Genomic DNA, 18,007 nt, shown 5'->3' with positions numbered 1-18,007 from the left:
GAACAATTACACGCATTTGCAGCTTGTTGTAAATTTATGTACCTTCACTCTTATTTTTCAGTCTAATTTGACCGGACTAAAAAGATATTATAAATTTTGATTGCATCAAAGATGATTGAGCTTTCACTCAAATTGGATGAAGAATAGTGAACTCTTTGTGAGAGAACTTGAACAAATATTTGTTGGATCTAACAAAACATCTGCTATATGTGATCCAATGTCCGTCATGGAATTAGTCAGAGAAATAAGCTTTCTCAGGAAGTTGAATTCTACTGTGTAGAAAATCTGGGAGAAGTATTTTCATTGAAAATACGACTTTATGATAAAGTACTTCTACCTTCTACCTTCTTGAATGTCTAGACACTTTCAGCTCAAGTTCCACTTGCGTCAGTGAATTAATTCTGTCCAACTTCACAGAAACTAGCACGTATGGCCTCTCAGGGCATTTGTTGTATGACTACGACAATAGTGAGTTGACTCTAAAGCGTTCGAATATTCTGAAAGTAAATTGTCCGTTTCCTGAACAAATATTTTGACAAATTCCTGTTTGACTTCCACAGAGCGCGACTTAGATTTGCAGCTTCAGCTCACATATTGAGTTCCTGAGTTGGACTCGTTGTTTAGGAAGTTGGGACGTCGGTTGATGGTTCGCATACGAGTATAATTGACCTGGAAAGAGCTTCAGAATCCAGAGTTGCTGACCCGGTTGATGATTTTAGTAAAATAAGTATTATGATTTCATAGAAGAGAATTTATAACTCACGAATCAAGTCCAGAGTGAGATTTAAACTGTAAAATGTGTACAAAAATGCGATACGAGTCACGCTTCTTAAAGTATTGATGGTACATCACTACACAGGCCAATTACATAGGTCAAATCAGATGAACATCTAGAGCATGCATGAAGGAACATAGAATAATTACCGGAATGGAAATCTCCTTATAGAAGAACATGAGTTCAATAATGAATTCTAAAATTTTCATTTCCAGAAGAACGGTTTGAACCTTGACCTTCTGGAAAGTGTGTTTTGTGTTTCTCATCATTTACTACCTCGTAAAATGGATGAGTATGGGGTTAGAGCTCTTTCACTTCTCACATCCAATTTACTGAATCGAAAGTGATATATCGATCCAGGAGAGAACATAACGTATGATTCAGGGCTTATTGAGAATGGTGTTCCACAAGGATTCGTGGTGGGACTTCTCCTATTCATATTTTCAATTATGCCCTTATCTTCCAAGGTCTGCCCCACAATTGTATCATTTATGTTGCTGACACAGGTTTGAAAATGGTTCAACGTCAATCTTTTCAAGCTGAATATGAAAAAAGTACTATTTTCTTTCAATAATTCGCTGTGAACTTTCAATTAGGAAACATCAACAAAAGCATAATTGCGAGGAGAATTGCGAAAAAAAATTCTGTCAGCTCATTTTTTTTCATTCAACTCTCCAACGAGTATCTTTTTTTCCTCACTATTCATATTCAATGGGTTGCGATATTCAATTGCAACTATGAATATTGGTGCTCTAGTTTCAGGAGATGCCCATTTTATGGGTGAATTTTCTGTTTTTTTGAGGATCAGAATCAGAAATGCTTTATTGTCATAAAAGTTTAGGTTTTGTTGACAAAGCAGGCTTAAGAACTGAAAGAATCTGAAATATTAACATAAAGGTCAAAAATTTAAAACAAGATATTATCTATTATGGCTCAAGCACACTTCAAAAAGTCTATGGTAAAAGTTTGTGATAAAAAATTTTATGAGTTGGAAAGTCATCCGAAAGAAATTCCTCAATACTTTAATAAGCTTTATCTAGCAGAAGTTTTTTTATCCTTTTTCGAAACTGTTTGTAGCATGTTAACTTTCTGATTGAAAGAGGAAGATGATTGAACATATTTTGCTATTATAAAGAATCGAAATTTCAATTTGTGCTGTTGACGGGATAGGAAAAGGAATATTAAATGTGAGACGAGTGGCATAACTTTAGTTGAGTTCGAGATGTTATCTTTGTGCTTTTTGTGCAGACTTTCTAAAATAAAGAGGCAGTATACTATTGAGATGTGATAAGTTAAAAAAGGGGCTTGCAGGAATCTTGGACCCTAGCTCTGGTAATGAATCTTACTGCTCTTTTTTGAATTGTGAAAACGTGACTCATTGAGTTTTGACAGCTGCTCCCGCAGAAATAAACTCTGTACCGCAAATGGGATTCTAAAAGTGCAAATTATGCTTTTCTAGCAAAGTGATAGTCCAAAGAGTTAGAGATAGACCTTATCGCATAACAACTTGAAGATAATATTTTGCATTGTATACTAATATGCGTTCCAAATTTTAATTTGTTGTCTATGTTGAGGCCTACAAATTTGTTCTTTAGTTTATAATCAATGATGTGTTCTTCAAGAATTATATGGTCCAGGTTACATTTAAAGGACATCATATTTGTCTTTGATATATTGAAAGATAATAAATTGGCATGACACCATTGTTTAACTTTGCCTATATCATGCTCTATCCTAATTTTTAGGGCATCAGTGCTTCTTCCATGCCAAAGTATGGACGTGTCGTCAGCAAAACTTGTGAATTTGCCTTCAATCAACATATATGCCAGATCATTTATATGTAAAAAAAAACAGCAAAGGTTCGAGGATGGATCTCTGAGGTACTCTGCATTTAATGCTCATTTTATCTGAAGATGAACATTTGAAATTTACTACTTGAACGCGATCTGATATATATGACTGTGGAATGTCGTTTCCTGACCTGAATAACTTCAATAACGGAAGGAAAAGTTCACATAATCGGCAAAATTACTCTGGGGCAATTCATGGAGGTCATTATACGGGTATAGTGTTTCATTTTTGTCGTTTATTGCCAATATATTTATAACGAGAAGAATGAAAAGAGATTTTTTATGATAACCCTCTCCATAGCGAGTGAATAGATTTTTTTTTTAATTACAGAGGTAATGGAGAACCATATCATCCAGAGGATGTTTCATTAGCCCCTCCCATACTATCTCGAAAAAAGGAAGTATAGCTACTTCTTGCTTTGGTTTGACATTTCGGGTCTATTTCAAAATTGGATCCCCACGGAACAAAAGTGACGTATTCTCTAATATTTCTGACCACACCCCAGTGTCAAGTTTCTTTTGGTTCACCCTGTATATAGGTGCGTATAAACCCATCCAAAACAAATGACGGCGTTGAAAGGTAGCGCAGACGGCATTACCTCGAACTCTCTCAATAAATCAAGGAAAACCTTGTTCCCTTTGAACCCTCGCCTCGCCCTGCTATAGGACGCGTTTCGCTATAGTAAACAAAAACCGACCTGGATAAATCAAGGGACACCCCTCTGAAAAGCCCTACTGTGAAATATTCAAGGCACGACCTTCATTGCCGGTCCACAGCGTGATGGAAAACGTAGAGACGCTCTTTTTTGGGAGGTGTGTAAGATAATAATAATAATGAGTCCAAAAAATTACAACTAATGTGGTATCTGATGAACTACAGTCATTTTTTCATTTCATTTATTTGAATTGGGAATTTAAAAACAGTGAAATGAACAGACAACACATTAATTGACATAGTAGATAGTTGTCACAGTTTACATAATTCCCATTATCATATCAAATCACTATTATTATCAAATATTGAGTATTGAATATAAAATTAGGAATATTTAAAAGAAAACATAAAACATTGAACACAATACATAAAACATAATACAAAACATAAACCATAAAACAAAATATTAACCATCAAACATAAAGCATTAAACTTGAACATAAAATTAAAATTAGGAATTATGAATTGAAATTCAAAAAATTAGGAATTGAAAAATCAAAAATAAAAAATTTCAAAAAATCTAATTGTGAAAATTGAAAAAGTAAAATAAAAATTGAAATGAAAAATTAAATAAAAAATCAAAACTTTGAAATTTAAAATAAAAAATTAAAAATCAAAAACTAAAAATGAAACCATTGAAATTTAAACTTGGAATTCGGATGAAAGATTGGAAATTAACAATTAAAAATAAAAATTAAAAATCAAAAACTAAAAATTAAAATCATAAAAATTCAAGCTTGGAATTTGAATTATAGATTTAAAATTAAAAATTGAAAATCAAAAATTAAGAATGAAAATTAAACATCAAAAATTAAAAACTAGAAATTGAAAATAAAAATTAAAAATTAAAAATAAAAAATAAAAAATAAAAATTACAAATTAAAAATTAAAAATTGAAAATTAAAAATTAAAAATTAAAAATTAAAAAATAAAAATTAAAAAATAAAAATTAAAAATTAAAAATTAAAAATTAAAAATTAAAATTAAAAATTAAAAATTAAAAATAACTTTTCATCTTGAATACCCTCACAGCGATGCTGTGTGGGTATTTAAGACCTGAAAACAAGTGAAACAACGATAAATATTTTTCGTTGATACTTATAATAAACCGAAGACAAGCTTGTAAAAGCTGTAGCTTCTTGTGTTTTCGATCGTGTTTTTAAAATCTCAATCGACACATTGTGTTATTTCAATAGTTTTGTTCGTTTTTATTAGTCTACTTCCGAACGTTATATATTTTTCGAGCTTTCTGACCTTTTCAATATGTTTAAAATCATAGGTGCTGATGTCCAGTTCTTCCGTCATCCCTCACCAAAATACTCATATCTCCGTCCTTAATTACTGTAGGTCGACCACTTTGGGGCTCATCTTCAAGGCTAAAATCTCCAGATCGACCAACGTCGAACAGTGCGTTCATTAACAGTATTATTGCCAAATACCGAAAATCTCTTGGACAAAGTAGAATAAATATTTGTTGAGATATAGAGCTACGAAAACACATGAAATTGAAACGTTTGAAATAACCTAATACTAGAAAACAAACCATCGTCGAATATGTTTTCACAAGAAGTCCAGGTGCCGCCAAATAAATCTCTAAACGTCCAGGTCGTATATAGAATGCCGAAATATCGGATTAAACGAACTGGCGAGGATGGTCTAGAGAGAGAAATAAATTGAAATATGAACGTCGGCGGAAATTAATGATTTATTCGTCCAGCTTTTTCAAGTAGGCTGATTGCAACTGTTTAGATGTCTGTTAATAGCGCCATTCACACTTCTAACTCTTTATTGTTCTTGTTCAGGCCAGATGAGCTGGATTGATTACAGCAATAGTAGTTCAAAAATTTCTGTTAAATGACATACATTTTCTATATTGAATAAAACAACGATAAAAATGAAAACAACAATAAAAATTAATTGGCGCTCCGGGGCTACTTCATTGATTCCAGTGGCGCATTCGCTTTTTCAGCTGCAGGAAAACCCGGAAAAACCTGCAGCACTACATCATCTGAATATCTTGATGTTCCAACGTCATCTCTCTCATAAAACAAAATGTAGGGTGTCTCCAGAGGCTCCGATAGATTCAATACATCGCCAGAACACTTCGTGACACGACTATCGTCAAACATAAACCAGACCGTTTCGTCTTTGACCAAGGCGTAATAATGACCAAATAGTGGTCTGCTAGATTGAAATGTTCCTCTATTTCGAACCTTCGAAAGAGTTTCTTGCTTCCGTCAGAGGTTGAGTCTTGTTTCATGATCATCAGTGTTATTATTAGATTGACTGGTGTCTCAGCTTTACTTGTTTCCTTATAACAGTCAGTTAGTTTGGCACATGTTTGGCAATCCAGTCGATCATCACCTTGTAAAAATTCAATTCAATTTTTAGATGATTTTTTATTATTTATTATTATTCATATTAGGAAACGCTAGATGAAGTTCCAGAAATTCACATAAGTTTTCGCTACCTCTTGAACATCTACTACAAAGTAAACAAGTGAGGATTTTTCCAGCAAGAGATTTATAAACACCAGACGAGATGGACTGTACGGAATCATTTAATCTATAGCGGTCAGGAGTATTGATTTTGCTATTGTTTTGCTCACGAAGAGTATTCAACAAGAACCCCAAGAATTCGGAACAATCCTCTTGTTGTCCTAACGAGTATCTAGTGGACTTCAAAGACTTCAGGAAATCGGTTGGAGGAAAGATGATGCATTCTTACGAAACTGCAGCTGCATGAACAGATGTTTGAGTTTGATGAATGAGTAGGAAACATTCCCGTTCTCGTTCATCATTAAAACCTCGTTCTTAAAATTCTTCGTCATGAACAACACTTGTAAAATGCTATTCATGTAGCAAGTTTTTCCTAAATCATCCAATCCAATTTTCTTCTCTAGATATTCAGGACAACTCTCTACTGATTCGTAAGGAAGAACATGTTTCACAGAATCTCCATAAGAACCATTTCTCAAGCTGCGATCGATCCATCCAAGTGAAGAAGGGTTTCGTAGAGGGATCGATTCGGCTCTGGCTTCATGAAGCTCTTCCACTGAAAGAGAACCAGAACTACGAGGACTGCAACTCATATTTGGAGGGCAAGAATGACCTGAGTTCACTGACTGCACTGAAAAAGAAGAAGGTAGATCAATCACTCGTGAATTAACCTTGATAGGAGACTGATGAATATCCACATATCTCGGCTTGTTTCGAAGAGGTTTCAGTTCCGTACTGAAATTAGGGCAATGCATGATCTCATCAAAATTATGTGAGGGAGGAACAGTTTCAAGGACCGAAGCAGCATTGCCACGTTGAATAGCAATACTAATTCTTTCTATCAAAAAAGAGGTAGAACGGTGATCTTTCGTTGCTTGGCCTATTTTCCTTCCGAGTTCATGAACGAATAACACAGACTCCGGGCCATAAACACCAAAAGTCTCAACCGCTACTGGATGGAACAGATAGTTGCTACCAAGATTTTGGTATTTTTTTCTTTTCAATTTCTCGCCAGACAATGCTGCAGATCCAGCAGACTTGGAACTTTCGGCTAGATGGGAAGCCGCGACCGTGTTAACGCAAGTGAAGTCCCATACCACAGGTTTACCGTATTTCCATGGTATCTGAAACATACCATCTGGTCGTTTACCATCATCTCGACTGGTACCTAAGGGTTCCAGAATTGCAGGAACATCAGCTGACGACATAATTCTTTTCAATATGTCGTTCACTTGGTGATGTCGAGATGTACGCCCTACAACTCAAACCTTGTGTACCTTTCTCATCAACTATACTACTGCAAACACAAGTATGAGGCACACAAATAGATGAACCCATCCTAAGTGCTACTGCTATTCTGAAAGACTCATCGTCTAATAGTGTTCCAAGAGATGCAACAGGTAAAGCATTCAGCCAAGCGCCTGATTCCTGCTAAATTAGTGCCCCTGTGACAAATTCACTTTGAAAATCGTATATTCTTTACGAAACTTGCCGAAGTTCTGAATGAAACCCCGATTCTATCGGAATTCGGTTCCCTGGTAACCGGCGCGATAATAGATTTATGACAGCATGCATTTTCTGCATAATTTATCGGAGTATTGTACTTCTGTCAGTATTTGCGTCTATAGCTGTCATCCTCATGAATGATTAGGTACAGGGAACACGACGAACAAGGCGCAGTGGCTGTTTTTGGAACGAAAACGGGATTTTCATGTCCCGCACAATAGTCGAGGATTGAACGGCGGGAGGTTCAAGGGATTTTGCGGACGGAGAGAATCATCTGTCGGGGCGTTTTTGTTGGGCTATTTCGATGCGTTCTGTACTAGTTCAGGAACTAATCAATTCTGTAGCAGTATGAATTTGCAAGTATATTTCATCTGAAGTTCTTAGAGTTATTTTTGAATAGCCTTTTTTGGTCTACTGCGCCGAAGGGAAGCAAAGAACATAAAAAAAGAGAAGAAGAAGAAATAACCTCCGTCGCGTTTTCAAAGTACACATTTTCGGAGTCGGCGCCGACATTTCTTGAAATCTTAAATTAATCAGGTACCTACTAATTTTTAGATTGGAAAATTCAATTCAACAGAGTACCATTATTCAGTGCTATTTTGTCATCGAGCTAATGTTTTGAATTTTCGATTATATTGATTATTACGAACATTTCAAAATATTGAGTTTTGAACCTTTCTCTGACTCTTTATGTCATAGTGATCATTGAACTCATACACATCTACCAAAAGTTGGTTTACAAATGTGGAATTAGTATTTACATTCAAAAAACTACATTCATGTTCTTTTATTCTTCGGGAAACATTCTTCCCGTTTGACCAATATACAATTTTGGGCACGAACCGCAAGTCAACTTATATACTCCTGATGTATCTAACACTGAAGTGTTGTCTCTGTTGTTTTTGTTACATTTGCTCAAATTATTTGGTCTGAAAGCTACATTCAAGTTTTTTTTTTAAAAAAAACTGGCGATATTATTGAAGGATTCACCAAAATATGTAAATGTCCTCTGTCACGATCGTTTATTGAGGTTGGATAGCCCTTACTCGGAGCTGATTTCCGTATTTTTTTTTAAATGGCGTTCATAATATCCACATCATAACAGCAAATCGCTGATGACACTCGATTCTCTCTGAAAATAAATTACATATTATTGAACGCTGCTATAACTCACAAAATTATTGTCAATAAATATAGTATTGATAAAACGGTTCCATCCTTTTTTAGAAATATTTATAACAGATATTTTCGCTACGTAGTGTTAACAATTAGTTATCTGAAATGTATATGACGTAATTGAAAGAAGAGAACCAAGAATTGATCCTTGAGCCTTGAGGAAAGTATCCTAGGTTTGAATTATCAATTAACACTGAAAATCAAGGATTGAGAAACTCAGGGCAGTCTAATCGAAAAATAATACACATTTTTCTGACATTTAAAAGGACCTTTTTATTGTGATGTGGCCAAAAATGAAAAAAATAAATACCAAAGGCATTTTTCCTCACTCCTGTCATCATAATAAATCCCAGACTCCAAGACAATGCAATACACATCGAGTTCGTCTGGAAAATCTGCCAGTAATGGATATTTGATGATTCGTTTATATTCCGGACAGCGTATACGGTTGTTCTTTCAGAAATGCCAAATGTGTTTTCTAACGCAATAAAAGTCTTATGACCAATTTATCATTTTCCAAAACGGACGGAGCAAATATTAGTAATCTCAACATATTTCTGGAAAGAAATTGTGAAGAGAATGGAAAGAATTAAGAAAATCATGATAGATTACTTGTTTCCACGTATGTTGAAGGTTGGACAATAGAATGGTTAAAAATTGAAACTAGATAAACAATTTGATATAATCGTAAACTGTTTTTCATTTGTCATCTCGAGATCTCGAGAAAAAAGGCGGGATCTCGGAAAAACAGAAAGAATTCCAAGAAATAATTCTAAATCTCGAAAAAGTCATGATCTTGAGGAAAAAAAAGAACCCGTGAAAAAAAGGCGAGATCTCGAGAGAAAACCGAGATTTTAAGAAAAAAGTAGAAATCTCGAGAAAAAAAATGCGAGATCTCTAAAAAAAGTCAGAAGCTCAATAAAAGTAGAGATGTCGAAAAATGTCAAGAAAGCGAGGAAAAAGACGAGATCTCTGGAAAAAGGCGGGATCCCGTGAAAAAGTCGAAACCTCAACAAAAAAGTGTAAATCTCGAGCAAAAGATTTTAAGAGAAAAGGTGAGTTTCCGTGGGAAAAAGGCGAGATTTCGAAAAAAAAACAAGATCTCGAGAAAAAAGAAGAAACTGAAGAGATCTCAAAAAAAGTCGAGATATCTGGAAAAAGGGAGATATCTGGAGAAAAGGGAGAAATCCCGTGAAAAAAGCGAGATCTCAAGAAGTAAGTAGAGATCTTGAAGAAAAGTCGAGAAAAAAGGCGAGATGCCGTGGGAAGAAAGCGAGATCATGTAAAAAAGGCGGGATTTCGAGAAAAAATCCGAGATCTTGAAAAAAAAGTAGAAATCCCAAAAAGAATGAAATTTCGAGAAAAAAGTGAAGATTTTGGGAAAAGAAGGGATTCCGCGAAAACAAGGCGAGATCTCAAGAGAAAAATGAAAATCTGAAGAAAAAAGTCGAGATCTCAAGAAAAAGGTCGGGATTTCGAGAAAAAATCGAGATTTCGAGAAAAAGTCAAGATGACGAGGAAAAAGACGAGTTATCTGGAAAAAAAGAGCTCTCAAAAAATAAGTAAGGGTCTTGATAAAAAGTCGAGATCGCGAGGAAAAAACGAGATTCCGTGATAAGAAGGCGAGATTTTGGAAAAAAACGCAAGATTTCGAAAAAGAAAAGAAAACCAAAAAAAAATCGATATTTCGAGAAAAAAGTGAAGATTTCGGAAAAGACGAGATCCTATGAAAACAAAGGTGAGATCTCAAAGGAAAAATAAAAATCCGAAGAAAAGAGTCTACATCTCAAAAAAAAGTCGAGATATATGGAAAAAAACGGAGAAATCCAGTGATAAAAGCGAGATCTCAAGAAATAAGTAGAGATCTTGGAGAAAAGTCGAGAAAAAAGGGGAATTCCGTGGGAAGAAGGCGGGATCCCGTGAAAAAAAGGCGAGATTTCGAGAAAAAACTGAGATCTCGAAAAAAAGTAAAAATCCCAAGAAAAAATTTGATATTTCGAGAAAAAAGTGAAGATTTCGGGTGAAGAAGGGATTTCGTGGAAACAAAGGCAAGATCTCTCGAGAAAAATGAAAATCTGAAGAAAAAAGTCGAGATTTCAAGAAAAAAGTCGACATATCGAGAAAAAATCGAGATCTCAAGAAAAAAAGTCAAAATTACGAGGAAAAAGACTGGAAAAAAAGGGAATCCCTTGAAAAAAGCGAGATCTCACGAAATAAGTAGGGGTCTTGACAAAAAGTCGAGATCGCGAGGAAAAAATGAGATCCCGTGATAAGAAGGCGAGATTTTGGAAAAAAACCCAAGATTTCGACCAAAAAAAAAGAAAACCTAAAAAACTCGATATTTCGAGAAGAAAGTGAAGATTTCGGAGAAGACGGGATCCTATGAAAACAAAGGCGAGATCTCAAGAGAAAAATAAAAATCCGAAGAAAAAAAGTCTAGATCTCAAGAAAAAAGTCGAGATATCTGGAAAAAAAAGAGAGAAATCCCGTGAAAAAAGCGAGATCTTAAGAAATAAGTAGAGATATTGAAATAAAGTCGAGAAAAAAGGCGAGATCCTGTGGGAAGAAGTATAATAAGAAGGCGAGATTTTGGAAGAAAACGCAAGATCTCGAAAATGAAGTAGCAAATCCAAGAAAACGATTGAGATTCCGAGAAAAAGTCAAGATTTCGGAAAACAGACGAGATCTCTGGATAAAGAATGTATGCCGTATCTCAAGAAAAAAGTAGAGATCCCGTGAAAAAAGTCGAGGTCGCGAGAAAAAAAGCGAGATGCTCGATAAAATCCAAACGTGACTTACAATCGATGTAACATCATCGACGGCAATGATGTAGATCCATCCACATCATCCACGTTTCCGATTCCCAACCGACAGCCTCTCACCCCCTGATCATATATCGTTTATGACGGAACTTCCGCAGTTGGCTACTTCGAATTGCGCGAAACCATTATCTAGTCATCGGAATCCAATAAACAAATGGCAACCCGCGCGAGCGTCGATAACATTCCTATCTTTTTTTAATTCCAAATGGTCGGATTGCGTCGATGCCACAAATGTGAGCAATGACTCGCTGGATGTGACTGATCGTTTTGCAAAAAGTTAAAAACGCGATTTTTACAAAGGAAATGTCGGGCAAAGAGTTATTTCGACATAGAACAAGTCAAGTTTCCAGTTGGAACTAGAGCAGTATTCAAATCCATTGGATATATGTGATAAGTGCCAGTACAATGATCAATACGGATTGTCATGGCTATTTCGTGGCGTCCAAAAGGTTTGACAATTTGAGAATGCATATTTAAAATAAAGGAGCCAAGAGATCCGTGTCGGAGAGATAGAGAGCTTACAAACTGTCGTGTGGTTCAAGTCCGACATCATACATGGGTCAAACGGAAAGGGCATCTAAAGGACGCATAAAAGAACATTAAATCAGTTTCCAGTATAGAAAAATAAATTAAACGTACGCTACTTATATCTATACAGAGAAAAATGAGTTCAGTCATGTATAGGAATGTAGGCTTTCCAGCTGGCGTCAATGTTTTGGTTGTTTTCCGGGTTTTGTCGTGGCCTTCTTTGGTTACAATCTCCAGACGTTTCAACTGCAACTGCGGCAGTTATCCTCAGTGGCTTGAGACGTCAAAAAGAGTACTTCGACTACGCTACTGAAGATGACTGCCGCAGATTGAACGTTTGGACATTGTAACCAAAGAAGACCACGGCAAAACTGGAAACCAACCAAAACAGTTCATTCACGCATTCAAAACTCTTCATTTCCAGTCGAAAGTTTTGGAACGTTTGAAAAGTACGGAAATTGATGGCATCAAACGTTTACATACGATCAAATCGAGTTGAATAGCTTCCATTTATTGATTTTTTTGTACCAGATGCCCATACTCAGTACCCCCATGCAGAGTGCATTTCTAGAACCACGGACACTTAGTTCTTCCTACGGAGGACAATTATTTTGAAAGAATGGAGTGAGCTTTCGAATGTTGCATGAAACTCTTCGAGATATCTGTTCAAAATGTTATGTACTTCCATATGCTAAAAGTTATTTTTCCTACTCAGCATGGTTTCGTACAACAAACATCATGTATGACAAATCTTGCATGTTTGAATCAATATCTCTGAACGCACCTGGACAAGCAAAAACAAGTTGATGTTGTTTATTTAGACTTTCAAAAAGCCTTCGATCAAATAGACCATTACGTTCTCAGCAAATTGACAAAATTGGGACTCTCTAACCAACTGCTTACTCTAATTGAATCATATCTAGTTAACAGAAAACCATTCGTCGAATATAAATCTTTCAAATCGGCCCAGTACGTAGTTACATCTGTGGTACCACAAGGTTCTAATATTGGACCTCTTTTATTTTTAATTTTCATTAGCTTTTAATTTTTCATTAACTTTTTGTGTTAAATACTCAATTTTTCATTGCTCTTTTGAAATTCTACTTATACGAATATTTTACATATACTTTGTTTTATCATTTACCTTTATACATTTCTATATTCCATTATTTTTAATATTCATTTCATATATACTCTGTAATAATAGCATTTCCTGTAAGGGGGTACTCCTGTTGGAAATAAATCGCTTTTTTTATGAAATCTCTCGAGATTCAGATAAAGTTAATTCAGACATGGGTCGAAAGGTTAGCGAAATGCTGAACTAGTGAAATGAGTGAAATAATTGATATCTTTTATTATCACTCAATTATCAAGATGACGTTATTTCAGTCAGACTTCTTGATAAAATGAGTATTTCATTGAGTTCAAAACATTCACCTATCTCAGTATCCTTTTATGGGAAATGGATATGATAAGTTGGAAAACAACTAGTTTCCAGGTTAATGCCACGGCGAAAATTGAATTGTATCCACCTGATACTTGCACAAGTTTCCTTAAAGGGGAAATTCTAGCAGGTGTTTTTCATTTGTCTAGCATAATACTAAATTATTATATTACACTGAATTATACTAAAAACACTTTTTCCTATTCACTTTATATTACCAAACATTTACAGGATTGCTATACAATACGATGGGGGACTATTTATATTTCACAAACTAACAACACTAATGTCAATGGGTAAAATGTGGCAACACCAAAATAAAGTTTGATCTTTTTTAGCATACACGTACTCACAACTTTTTGCTATACAAGTGCTATTTATTTTGTTTACAGTGAGTTAGGAAAATCAATGTGACAAAAAAAATGGAAATTCCATCGAGAGAAAGTTTTCGCTGGATTATTTTTCACAACTTTCGACGTGAATTATCTCAACAAGAATGTGTCGATGAACTCAGTAGCTGTCGTGATATTAGCCAAGGAAAGAATTGCTTTCTGGCAGGCATTTGCCAGATCCTAAATCGTAGAAACGTTGAGAGAGGTAATTATTTCGAACTGAAATTCATACTATTTATTTTCTTGATAAAGAACCTTCGAAAACATTTTATTTACATCGGAGTGACTGAACTGGTGAGAATATAGAGTGAAATTGCAGGAAATATTTGCAAACTTATAATTAGTGAGAGTCAATAACAAAACAATATCAACAACAACAATAACAAAAATATCCGTTTTCATCTACGTCAAACTACGACAACGAGTAGTTGTCGTCGTAAATCCAGTGTAAGAACGTTTTCCCACTGAATCTCACATGTAACACCGACCTCCGTTTAAACCAAATAGCTCGACATGATTTATCACAACCGTATCATATCCTCTACTTTCCGGGACCAGGATCTTTATTTTCCGGGTGGATGAGCTCAAAAAGGACGGAGGAGAACTTCACGTTCTCCCAAGTAAGTACATATAACTCAATTAATTTAACGACCCAGATATAAAACTGATTGGATTGTCTTCCCAGGCTTCTTCTGTCTGGTTTGAGTCGCTAGACGAAATTTACTACCAGTGAGCTTCTTGATGGAAATGTAAACAAAATAATTCACCGGGTATTAGACTCTTTGGAACTCTGAGCACATTCTTGGTTCAACTTTCACTTGTGCTTGTGAAGAAGTATCTCAGGACATCCTTGAAAGAATATTGAGCGTACGTACTGTTTTCAGAGATATACCGAATTGACATTTCATGATGTATGTATGATGAAACCAATAGGTAGGTACTACCTTGGCAAAGGAGTCTGTATGCAGTCCATCTAGCCTCTCTCCACCAGTGATAGCCAAACAAGCCTGTTTCTGTAAGCCAGAGAACTTCGCTTGAACCGTTTTCTGTGGAGCCTTCGGTCACCAAGCAACTGCACCATAAGTGATCATTGGTCTGACAATCATCACATAAATCCAGTGGATTTGTTTGGAACCTAAGCCCCAAGTTTTACCACAAACCCTTCGACATGTCCATAGAGACAGCCTGGCTTTGTGTGGAACTTTTTCCAAGTGAGCGTTCCAGGTGAGTCTTTTATCAAGGACAATGCCAAGATATTTCACCTCCGTTCCAAATGGAATGACCTCACCGTTGAGGGAAATTGGCGTTAGATCGTCCAATTTCCTCCTCTTGGTGAAGGGGATTAACACAGTTTTGCTAGGGTTAACAGACATCTGCTCTCTCAGGCACCAACTTTGAACAACGTCCAACGTGCTTTGGAGGATATTTCAAGCTACCCTTCTTGACGTGGACCTTGCCAGGAAGGCAAGGTCATCTGCATAAGCTTGCAGATCAACTTTTTTTCTGTCAAGGGCATCAAGCAAAGTATCCATCAGGAGCCACCACACAGAAGGGGAGATAGTACCCCACTTCCAGGGGTGACCCTGAACCTGATGGCCTCGCCTTGAAGGGTCTTGGTTGCGGTTCTGTTTACAAGCATGGCATAGATTCAGGCAGTTGTGGTCGATTCTATACCCTTTCTAGCCAGAGATAATTATATAGATTTAGGTAGTGCATTGTCAAAAGCTCCTTCAATATCAAGAAATACAGCAACCGCAATCTCCTTGTTGTCAAAGGATTGGGAGATTTTATCAACGAGGTTGTTTGATGCTAAATCGGTTTGATAAGCATACTGGTGGTTATTCAGGGGGGGGGGGGGGATGCATACAGCGTGACTCATGGTCGTTGGTAGGTTAGACGTTTCTGGAAAACGCAAAGCATGATTTTTCTGAAAATTTCACCTCTCACATTTCCTTACCTGTTCTATCGATCTAAAATATTTTTAGCATTGCGGCGTTGCCACTTCCATCAAAAAGTCCTAGCAACTTTATTTTTTTAATTGGAACACCCCGTATATTAATACATTTTTGGAATCGCTCTGGTATTTTAATACTTTTTTGTTAATAATGTCCTATACCTATCTCTATCTGTTTTCGAGATAAAAAATAAATTGTGCTAAATATGGTCCAAAACATAGCCTTAATTGAAATTAAGTACATCAGTACTCTCAATTCATGAAAAGTTGATATTTTGATGATAGTTTGGACAAACTCGAAATATTCAAATAACACCAAGAAATCGACTTCATATCATACAGGGCGTAAAAAATAAATTGTGCTAAATATGGTCCAAAACATAGCCTTAATTGAAATTAAGTACATCAGTACTCTCAATTCATGAAAAGTTGATATTTTGATGATAGTTTGGACAAACTCGAAATATTCAAATAACACCAAGAAATCGACTTCATATTATACAGGGCGTAAAAAATAAATTGTGCTAAATATGGTCCAAAACATAGCCTTAATTGAAATTAAGTACATCAGTACTCTCAATTCATGAAAAGTTGATATTTTGATGATAGTTTGGACAAACTCGAAATATTCAAATAACACCAAGAAATCGACTTCATATCATACAGGGCGTGCTAAAATTACTATTATTTCCATTGTACATAAAAGTAGTCAAAAGTTCATTTTTTCAAATGAAACCCCCTGTATATTACTCGGTAAATTGAAAGATGGTGAAAAATGCTTCAAGATGATATATCATGTCCCTATACCTAAATCGTCAAGTTTTCTCAATAAAGTCGCTTCTTCTAGAAACATTATTTTTTTTAGAATTTGGATTTAGGTAGCAGTGGAATTATCAAGCTTATAGCAGTTCGGTTACTTTCATAAGTAATTTACAGAGAGTTATCGACGGTGTTTCGAATCATCTTCCAAAATGAATGCAAATATCGATTATTCAAACGAAGGTCTTATGAAATTATTTATTATACACAGAAACAAAGGGATCAAATCATTGTCAGAACGTGTAAAAAATTCAACCAAATGTATCATGAATTAACACCAATGAACGAGGGGAAGTTGGCTGAAAGTTTCCAGGGAACAACTGTACCAGAAATCAGTCATTTCTAGGTAAAAAGTGAGATTTTGTGGGCTAAAACATGTGAAAGTACAGACAATAACAGAATAGGATGATTCAAAATAACAAAATTGTAAACAAAATATCACATTTTTACAATAAATGCTGAAAATGTTGTCCATTACATTCTAAACACTTTAAAAATTAAATAATTTAAAAATTATTTTTTGTACAACTGTTATTGAAAATCTCTTTGATAGAAACACTTCAATCAGAACACCTACCAAAAAATCATTTAGAAAAGTTCACACATTGCAGTTCGTGCTATTGGTAATATTAAATCCCTGTGAAGTTACTGACGATGACGAAGTAGTATTCAGCCCAACTGTAGAAAGTCCTTCATGACTAACCAATAATCCTCCTTAAAGTAACGTGAGTTAGCTCATGTAGTTGTAACATATGCATATGTAATCCAAAGATCGTGTGTTCAAATCCCATGGACCCTATAATTTTTTTTATTATCAGCAGTAACGTTATACAAAAAAAATTGTATGATACATTTGTTAAAAGTGATTTTATTTTGCTCGTGAGTTTGCTCCACTTGCTGTCGCTCGTTTGGCAATAATCCCCACTCACAAAATAAAATGCCACTTTCAACACTTGTAGGTAAAACGTGAATAACTATTTTTCCACAAAAACGGCTTTATTAAGAAAACTTGACGATTTAGGTATAGGGACATGTATATTATCTTGAAGTATTTTTCACCATCTTTCAATTTATCGAGTAATATACAGGGGGTTTCGTTTGAAAAAATGAACTTTCGACTACAATGGAAAAAATAGTAATTTTAGCACGCCCTGTATGATATGGAGTCGATTTCTTGGTGTTATTTGAATATTTCAAGTTTGTCCAAACTATCATCAAAATATCAACTTTTCAAGAATTGAGGGTACTTATGTACTTAATTTCAATTAAGGCTATGTTTCGGACCATATTTAGCACAATTTATTTTTATCTCGAAAACAGATAGAGATAGGTATAGGACATTATCAACGAAAAAGTATTAAAATACTAGAGCGATTCCAAAAATGTATTAATATACGGGGTGTTCCATTTAAAAAAATATAATTGCTAGGACTTTTTGATAGAAGTGGCAACACCGCAATGCTGAAAATATTTTAGATCGATAAGGCTGATTGGTCGTACTGATTTAGGGTGTGGGTCTCTCCGACGC

The 18,007-nt window shown here is 35.3% G+C and overlaps 1 protein-coding gene across 1 annotated transcript in view; it reads left to right on the top strand.

The window, feature by feature from the left end:
* Positions 1-18,007, top strand: part of LOC141482374 (uncharacterized) — a 139,190-nt gene that overhangs the window by 22,009 nt on the left and 99,174 nt on the right. The window lies entirely within an intron of this gene.

Source organism: Leptinotarsa decemlineata, unplaced genomic scaffold, assembly GCF_025532065.1.
Source record: "Leptinotarsa decemlineata unplaced genomic scaffold, Ldec_3_MD MMD2_tig00001064_RagTag_RagTag, whole genome shotgun sequence".
NCBI lineage: Eukaryota > Metazoa > Arthropoda > Insecta > Coleoptera > Chrysomelidae > Leptinotarsa > Leptinotarsa decemlineata.
This window is presented reverse-complemented; position numbering and strand designations above follow the sequence as displayed.